The sequence below is a fragment of the Pelodiscus sinensis genome, chromosome 22 (genome assembly GCF_052426305.1).
Source record: "Pelodiscus sinensis isolate ZL-2025 chromosome 22, ASM5242630v1, whole genome shotgun sequence".
Classification (NCBI taxonomy): domain Eukaryota; kingdom Metazoa; phylum Chordata; order Testudines; family Trionychidae; genus Pelodiscus; species Pelodiscus sinensis.
In genome coordinates this window covers 24,620,352-24,629,259 of record NC_143073.1, presented here as the reverse complement: position 1 = coordinate 24,629,259, position 8,908 = coordinate 24,620,352, and positions in this window count along the sequence as shown.

Sequence of the window (8,908 nt, the reverse complement as noted above, 5' to 3'; positions counted from 1 at the left end):
CCCTGTTGCAGGTGGGTGCCAGGTAAATGTCCCGCTCATGCCCAGACCCCGCACCCAAATCCCCCTCACTCACTCCCTTCCCCCCATCCGAACCCCGCATTCCCAGATTGTGCTGACACCCTCCCTTGCTCCTGCACCCTCTGTCTTGGCCAGAGTCCCTACCTCCAGCCTGTCTCTTCACCCCACCTCCCACACAGATCCTGCACCCCATCCCTATCTCACACATTTGCAGCTCTGTCCCACACACCGAACCCCTTTTTTTCTCCCCATGCCAGAGCCTAAGGGGGTTCATAAAATTCACTCACTCCAGAACCCCAGAAAAGTAAATCTGGCCTATGGGAAGCCCTGAACTAGGGATGTTAGGGAGGAGTCGACTACCTGATAAGCAAAAGCTTATTGGGTACTTGAGTGGAGTATCGATGACTTACTGCCCCTCCCCCTTCCTGCCACTATGAGAGGCAGCAAGGAGGGGAAAACAAATAGTTGGTGCTGGGGGGAGCCGGCTTAAAAGCCGATTCCCCTCTGTGCCATCTCCACAATGCCACCTGCTCCCCTGCCCGCTGCCTCTATAAGAAGCAGCAACAGACCCAGGCTCACCATGGGCAGAAGTTGCTCAGGCAGCAGCCCCTGTCTACGGGGGTCCCAACAGGTAGTGGGCCCCCTGTGGACAGGATCTTCCTTCTCAGGGCAGAGCTACATTTAAAATGCTGTGGCTGCTCTGTAGCCTTCTCCTGTAGCTACCTACCCCCCCTCAGCTCAGTGTTGTCTGCGCCAGGGCTGGGTCTCTCAGGGGTGGGGCTGGGCCTTGGTTTCCCATTCTGTTGGCCAATTGGAACCGGGCAGGTCAGATGAGGGCCTGTCCCACATGCACTGGGAGGCAGGTTGGGGGCGGGGGAATTGTGTGTTTATCCAGTCCCCTGCCCATATTGGCTCCCGTGGCCTGTGGGGAGAAGCCGTTAAGAGGCGAATGAGGAACAGGGAGGAGGAATCCCCCTTCCTTCCCATCTGTCTAATCAGTGTCACCTGGCACCCCTCACTGCTGCGTCTGGGCCCCCCCACGGGGAATCAGCAGGGTGGGGCCGGTTGCTCGGGCCCTGTTGGTACCAGACACGGGCTGGTCACTGAGACCCCAGCTGGGCAGAGACAGGAGCTGCCTTCCTGCCAGGCTGTGGGGCCCTGCCAGCTGGGCTGCTCATGTGGGTCTGTATGGGTATGTCTACACTACCCCGCTAGTTCGAACTAGGAGGGTATTGTAGACATACCCTTCGTGACAGGCCGGCAGGGCTGACCTGTGACAGGCTGAGAGCGGGTGTGAAGCCTGGCTCAGACCCAGCCAGCTCCGCCAGCCCCCCCCCCCAGGCTGTCTGCAGCAGAGGCCGAGGGTGCGAAGCTCTGCTCTGCCTGCTCCCCGGAGCACAGGGCCCAGAGCGCGCCCAGCGTCTGCAGCGCCTGGTGGTGCTTGGAGCCAAACAAACCTGCACAATGCTGCCCCCGGCCGGCTGAGACTCTCGCCAGCCTCATGAGCCTGTTACCCCTGCAGGAGCATCTACGGCACCAAAGAGACCAGAGCTTTGAACGGGGCTCCCAGCGGGGGGTTCTGTCCTGTTTTGAGGGGCCCTTGCCCCACACAGAGGGGTTTCATTCCTCACAGTTCACCATGAGCTAGAGGAAAACACAGCTAGGCTAGCCTTTGCTCTTCTCCAGAAGGGATCCAGTTTCCCCTCATTACAGGGGAATGTTTCAACTCCCCATTCTTCCTTCGCCCTAGGATGCCAGAGGGACCCGTCTGCTCTGGGTCTCTGCCTGCTCAACACCTTTCTGCAAATCCAACTGCCATGTGTTATGCCTGACCCATCATCTCTTCCTGCCTCTGGGGCCAGGTTGGCTCCTCATGACATGAGTGAGGCCGGTTTCCCGCATGGCCACAACCCTGTGAACGTTCACCCAGGTTTTTGTTGTCATAGCACCTTCTCAGCCAACCTGGGTTCCCTGGCCTGCCAGATTGGCTGCTCCTCACCCGTGCCTGATCTCCCCCACCCTTGCTCTCCAGGTCCCTCCCACCTCTCCGGGACTGCACCAGCATGGAGAAACTGGAGCACGTCCAGAACCAAATGGCCACATTCCCAAGGACATGTCACCCCTATGTACCACATTGTGAGCTGGCACCACCTCCCCGCTCCCACCATACACTGAGATCTCCTGCTGGGACACGTTACAGTCTGCCTCCTTTACATGTGCTGCCTCCAGCTGCATGCGACCCCCTCCCGCCCCACCCCAGACAGTAGTCCCCCAATAGATATAACATCCATCACATGGAGAACTGACCCTCTGAAGTACCGGCCGCTGGTCCCTTTGCACCTCTCCTGCTGCAGGCCACACTCCCCATACACTCCCTTGGGGTGCAGCACTCACTGCCTAGGGTGTCTCTTTGCCTCTAGAGCAGCCATTCCCAACCTTTTCCAGATGGGGACCCATTTTGACAATTCAGGAAGACCTGGCAATTCAAAAACAGGGGTAGGAGGAGGGGCAGTGCCGCAACTAGCTAATTTTGTGCCTGAGGCAAGAATATAAAATTGTGCCCCCTATATTCATAGTAGTTATTTAATAGAAAAACTGAAAATACATTAATAATAAAATAACACTACATTTATTTGAGTTGTGGTGGGGGAAAGACACTCATCCCCAAACCACCCCCGCCCCCAGCTTAAACCCTACTCTCAGGGGCTGGAGGGGTTGGGGAGCTGGAAGGCCTGAGAGTCACACTCGGGGGCTGGGAATCCGGACCTGGAAGTCTCAGAGGTGTTACAAAAATATTAGAAACATAATATACATTATTCAAAAAAAAAAAAAAAAGTAAAATTTAGTATTTTACCAAACAGTTTCACCTGAACTTAAATTAATGGGATGGTTGAGCTTGCATGTGCTTTGTTAACTATTGTATCCTCAGAATTGCTGTGGTAAGTGCTCATCAAAGATTATCTTCCACATTTAATTTATTTTGATATTTGTTTTTAATTGTAAGCAAATCTGAGAAGCCTGAGTCACACAAAAAGTCGTTGGAAATGGAAGTAACATTCTCAAACCAACTTCTGACAAAAGTGGGTAGTCCACTCTACGTCTGATCCAGAACTGATTATATGGCATGGTTGAGAACTCTTCTTTTATATCATTGCTGTTGATCATATCGATAAATTATTCCTGGATGCCTTCAGGTACATCACAAGCATCCACACTGAAAGGATTTGTTGCAAGAGCAAACAACTTTTCATCTGTATCCGGAAAATATCTGAGTAGCTCATCACTTAAATGTCTCAAATTCTCCTGTATCGACAATCACAAATCGTCGTTAATTTCATTTGTACTTTCTTCGAGAAAGGTTGCGAGGGTTGGAAACATATATTTTTAATATCAATTTTCAAAATCCATAAGTGGAGTTTCATTCTGAAGGATTTTATTTTCTCCGATAATCCGATAATTGTAGAATTTGGTCCTTGAAGTGACACATTGAAGTCATTTAGTAGGCCAAAATGTCCACTAGGTATACTATTTTATACAAGCTCTTGTTTTCTGTAAACAAATATTCAAACTCAGTTTTGTTCTGTGACATAAAAAATGTTTTAAGTTGGTTTCGTAACTCAAGTTCTGGACTTAATTAAATTTACAACTTTAATAATATTATTAAGTACCTGGTTCAAAGAAATAGGTAACGTTTTAGTTGCTAGTATTTGCTGATGGAGGAAACAGTGAATTCCAATTACTTTTGGAGAAACGTTTTTAACCAGAGTTTGGAATCCAGACTTGCAACCAAGCATAGCAGGAGCCCCATCTGTGCAAATGCTGCACAAGTTTTTCCTTTCTATGGAATGTTCTTCAATGAAAATATTCAAGATATTGAACATATCAGCTACGTCTACACTGGCACCCTTTTCCGGAAATGCTTAAAACGGAACAGTTTTCCGTTATAAGTATTTCCGGAAAAAGCGCGTCTACATTGGGAGGATGCTTTTCCGGAAAAGCACTTTTTCTGGAAAAGCGTCCATGGCCAATGTAGACGTGCTTTTCCGGAAAAAAGCCCCAATCGTCATTTTTGTGATTGGGGCTTTTTTGCAGAAAAGACTACTGTTCTGTCTACACTGGCCCTTTTCTGGAACAGTTTTTCCAGAAAAGGACTTTTGCCCGAACGGGAGCAGCATAATTTTTTCGGAAAAACACTGACAATTTTACAGTAGATCATTATTGCTTTTCCGGAAAAGCAAGTGGCCAGTGTAGACAGCTGGCAAGTTATTCCGGAAAAGCGGCTGCTTTTCTGGAATAAGTGGCCCAGTGTAGACACAGCCATCATGTGCAGTTTCCAACAGTTTTCAGAACAAAAATTCTTCTTTTACATATTCATTTTTTAATATACCAAACATACACCATCAGTTGTGCAAGATTACATACATCAGTTGTCTCATCGAGCTGCATACTGAATAATCCTCCAGGAGAATTCATAATTTCTTTGATGACTTGAAATTTGATGTCATTAGACATGTCGGAAATTCTACGCTTAATTGTATTATTGGACATGGACAAAGGTTTCAGCTTTTTCAAAGCATCTGCACCTACCAAATGGTGGATAATCTCCTTGGTACAGGAACTATTAGATCCTCAGCTATGTTATGCGCTTTCTTAGCTTTCGCAATTTTCAATGCTACAACGTATGAGGCTTCTATGGCAGCTAATTTTTGTTGCTGGTAAAACCCAGCAACATCAAGTTGACATTTCTTGACGCCTTCTGCTTTTTGTTTTAAAAAATCCACATCTCTGATCTTAAATCGAGGGCGTTTAGTATTTAAATGACATTGCAATTTATTTGGTTTCAGTGATTCATTGGAAAGAACTACCATGCATAGGTCTTGCTGTAATTACAGCTTTCCACTCTTGCTGTAATTATCAAAGTAAATCCATACTTGATGTATTCGTCAACATACTTTCTTTTTGCTGGAGTCATTTTTTCAAATAAAGGCAAAATGAAATCTACAATCCCCTGCTGTATTAATAACAATAACATGCACACAATAAGATTGCTCCAAGCAAACACCTGATTGCTGCTTTACTAACCAAAGCACTTACACGCATTATGATTGTGCAACGTGATATGCCTGAGATGGCTTATATTACTGGCTCATACTTACACCAGAGCTACTCAACTTTGGAAGCCCTGGGGGCTGCAATTATACCTATAACACATGCCGAGGGCCACAACTTAGCGCGGCTGCATATATGCAAATATATACAGATCACAAAATTTACTAAAATAGTCCCTCTCCTGCCCCAGAACCAGGCACCCTCCAGCTCCCCTGCTTCAACCCAATCCTCTTCCCCTCCACCAGAACCAGGTACTCCCCAGTCCCCTGCTCCAACCCAATGCCCCTTCCCTCCCCCAAAACCAGGCACCTTCCAGCCTTCCTGCTGCAACCCAATTTCTTCCCCCTCTCCCCCAAACACAGTCCCAGCCTCTCTCTCTAGGCTCTGAACACAATCCTAGCCCCTACCCCGGCACCCCCCCCAGCACAGTCCTAGCGCTTAGCCCCGTGTCTGCAGAGCACAGTCCCAGCCCCTTTCCCAGGCTCCTCAACAAGACCTGAGCTGCCTCCCCTCCCAGGCCCAGCACGCAGAGCTCACTGGCATGGAAGCAGCCCCGGGGTGGCTGCAGACAAGACCACTCGCTTCCAGGCAACAGCCGCATGTTGATTAGCCCTGATTTACACAGTGCCCAGTGGTGCAGTTAGTTTTGCCAGTTGCGAGAAATCCATCTGGGCGGGGCAAAGGGTTAAACCAATGAAGTTGAGTACCACTTCAGGTGAATGGCTCCTTAAGACTAAGCCCCATGTGGAGCTGCCCAGCCAGGGACCTTTTCAAATGTGTGAATGGCTCCTTAAGAGCCACCTGGGGAGACACTTAGAAACCCTTTTGCAATGTAATGGCAATCCATATTTGGGTCACAACCCATAGGTTGGGAAGCTCTGCTCTAGAGGCTGGGATGCGAATCAGCCCCTGGAACCCTCAGATGTTTCTTCTCCACATCTGAGCCAGACACGCCCAGCTGCTCTCTGCACCAGGGAGGGTGTTTTACATGGGACCCAGGCCCCTCCTGTTCAGAGTCGCCCCGTCTCTGGCACTGCCCGGCCATGCTCCCGGCCAGCGTCTGCCAGGCACCAAAGCCCTGGCGGGTGGGCTCCACAGGAGGCTCTGAGCCACCAGTGGGAATTACCTGGCTACGTTCTCAGGCCCCACTTCACATGCAGGGAATGTCACAGGGGAGGTCTCTTGGCCACTGGTAATACCCCTACTGTCCTGCCCCTGCAGTGAGTGTGTGTGTGGGCGGGAGAGGAATTGCAAGGTGGGGCCCTTTCCCCTCCCTGAATGCTCTGTCTCCACTTTGCATTTCCCCCCATCCTCCTCCTACTGCAAGTTCTCCACAGGAGCAGCCATGACCGAGCAGTGATAGCCCTCAGGGCCCCACCTGGGCCTGGCCAGTGTTGGCCAGGGACCGCCTCGCCCTCTGAGCCCAGACCCCACCCTGCCCCCCCTCTCTGTGATGCAGGTCTCACACTGGACCAGGCCACCTCTGCCAGCCCTGCCCTGGCCCTCTTCACTTCACAGTTTGGCTTGTGTCTGGAACTGGCAGAGAGGCTGGGCTGCCTGCACCTCTGTGTTGCGCATCCTTACCCCACGCAGGGAGCCTGCCCCAGGGCTGCCCCAGGGTGAAATGGAAACACTTCCCCTCCCGGCTCACTGAGCCGATGCCCCCCCTCTGCAGGGCCCATCCCTGCCGCCCGCACCCCCTGGTTAAGCTCAAGACTCTGGGCTCAGCTCTTAGCGCCGTTTGGATCCAGCTTTCAGCGCCTGCCCCAGTGGATGGCACGTCCATGTTCACACCCCCCCACCCCCGCGCCTCCTCGCTGGCTCACTCCTCCACTCATGCTCAAACCCCCCTGCCTGGGGTCTACAGCTTGTTCTCTGATCTCACCAAGCACCCCACAGGGCCCAGGCAACGTCTTCTGTCCCCTCCCTCAGGAAAGTGATCTTGTGAATAGCCAGCACCTTGGCTAGATGGGTTTGTCAGCTGGTGGCCATGATGGCTGCTCTCCCTCCCCCCACAGAGAGAACGTTTCCCCGCATCTCCACACTCCATTCCGGCCTGTGGTGCTGGTGGAGGTCTTTTGTCAACCCACAAATAGCTCAGGCCTGCGAGAGGTTTATGCTCTTCACTCAGATCTGGATGCTACAAGTTCTTCCAGGCCCCTCATGGCCATGGACACACAGGTGGGTGCAAGACGGCCTAGCCCAGGCCCTAAGTCTGCACTCCTCAGGTGCCATGTAGCCATGGCAACATTCCCTCGAAGACCTTTCTTCTCTCAGGAGGGAGAGTTTCCTTAGAACAATGCAAGTGGTCAACCAGGAAGGACATTTCCCTCTGGACTGTCCATCTGGACATCCAGGGCAAGACTCTTTTCTCTTGAGAAAAAATGAGGAGTAATGCATCCCGGCGCACACTTCCTGGTTCGAATCAGCTGTGATTCGAACTAGTGGGATATTTAAATCCCCGCTTCATTAACTACTTCGGTCGTCTCCATTTTCATCCCTAGTCCAAACTAGGGATGCAGTGTAGACATACTCCCAGAGTTGTGTTGTGGGTGAGGAGACATGAAATGAATCCACAAGAGCCACATACACTGCCAAGGAGGAGACATTTTCAGTCTGGGCACAACTTCCCATCTATTGCCCCATCACAGGGAGAGTGCAGATTTGTGCCAGATGATTGTGTGCACCTGAAATCATTGGCATTGCTGTTAGTCTGAGGCTACATCTACACTGCAGAGTTCTATTGGGAAAAGTTCCGCAAATTGATTTTTCTGCTTTTTTTTTTTTTGAAAGAGATTTTACTGAAATTTGCCCCGTCTACATGGGGCTAAATTTTGGAAAAGCCTTCTCTTTCAGAACATCCCTTATTCCTCTCACTGAGAGGAATACAGGGATGACAAAAGAATGTGCCTGCTTTTTCAGAAACTGTTCCCTGGACATGGCAGAGCTTTTCCAGGATACCTCCAGTATTGCAGAAAAACTCTGCAGTCTAGGCATAGTCTGAGTGAGTGCCCATGGCTTCTATGTCTGTCCTGCACCCCTCAGTGGATGGACTCTCCACCTGCTCTCTGCCTCAGACCTCAGTTTTTGAAAGGCCTGATTAACCTTTTACCCTCGTGCGTCTGCGAACCTTTTACCTTCGAACTAACTTTCATAGGCGCTACACTAGCGCTCCGTTAGTTCGAATTTAATTCAAACTAACGGAGCACTTAGTTCGAACTAGGTAATCCTCATTCCACGAGGATTAAGCCTAGTTTGAATTTACTAGTTCGAATTAAGGGCTGTGTAGCCCCTTAATTCGAACTAGTGGGAGGCTAGCCCTCCCCAGGTTTCCCTGGTGGCCACTCTGGCCAACACCAGGGAAACTCGTCTGCCCCCCTCCCAGCCCCGGACCCCTTAAAGGGGCACGGGCTGGCTACGGTGCCCGTGCCAGGTGCAAGCCTGCCAGCACCCAGCCAGCAGACCCTGCACCTGGCACAGCACAGAGCCACCCACCCTATGCCCCCCAGCCCTCCACCTCTTCCTGGGACCAGGCTGGCGGCTCCCAGGAGCTTGCCTGGGACCACAAGAGGCAGGCACCCACCTGGGCTAGTGTGGACATGATGGACCTCGTCCACAATCTCCGCACTAGGCACAGGAAAGTGGCCGGCTAGGGCAGGAGAGCTGCCAGTCTGGCCACCCAGGAGCAGGTGTGCATGAAAATCAAGGCGGTCCACTGAGACCCCCGACCCTGAGCCCTGAGCTTACAATGGCCGTCCTGGGTCAGACCAAAGGTCCATCT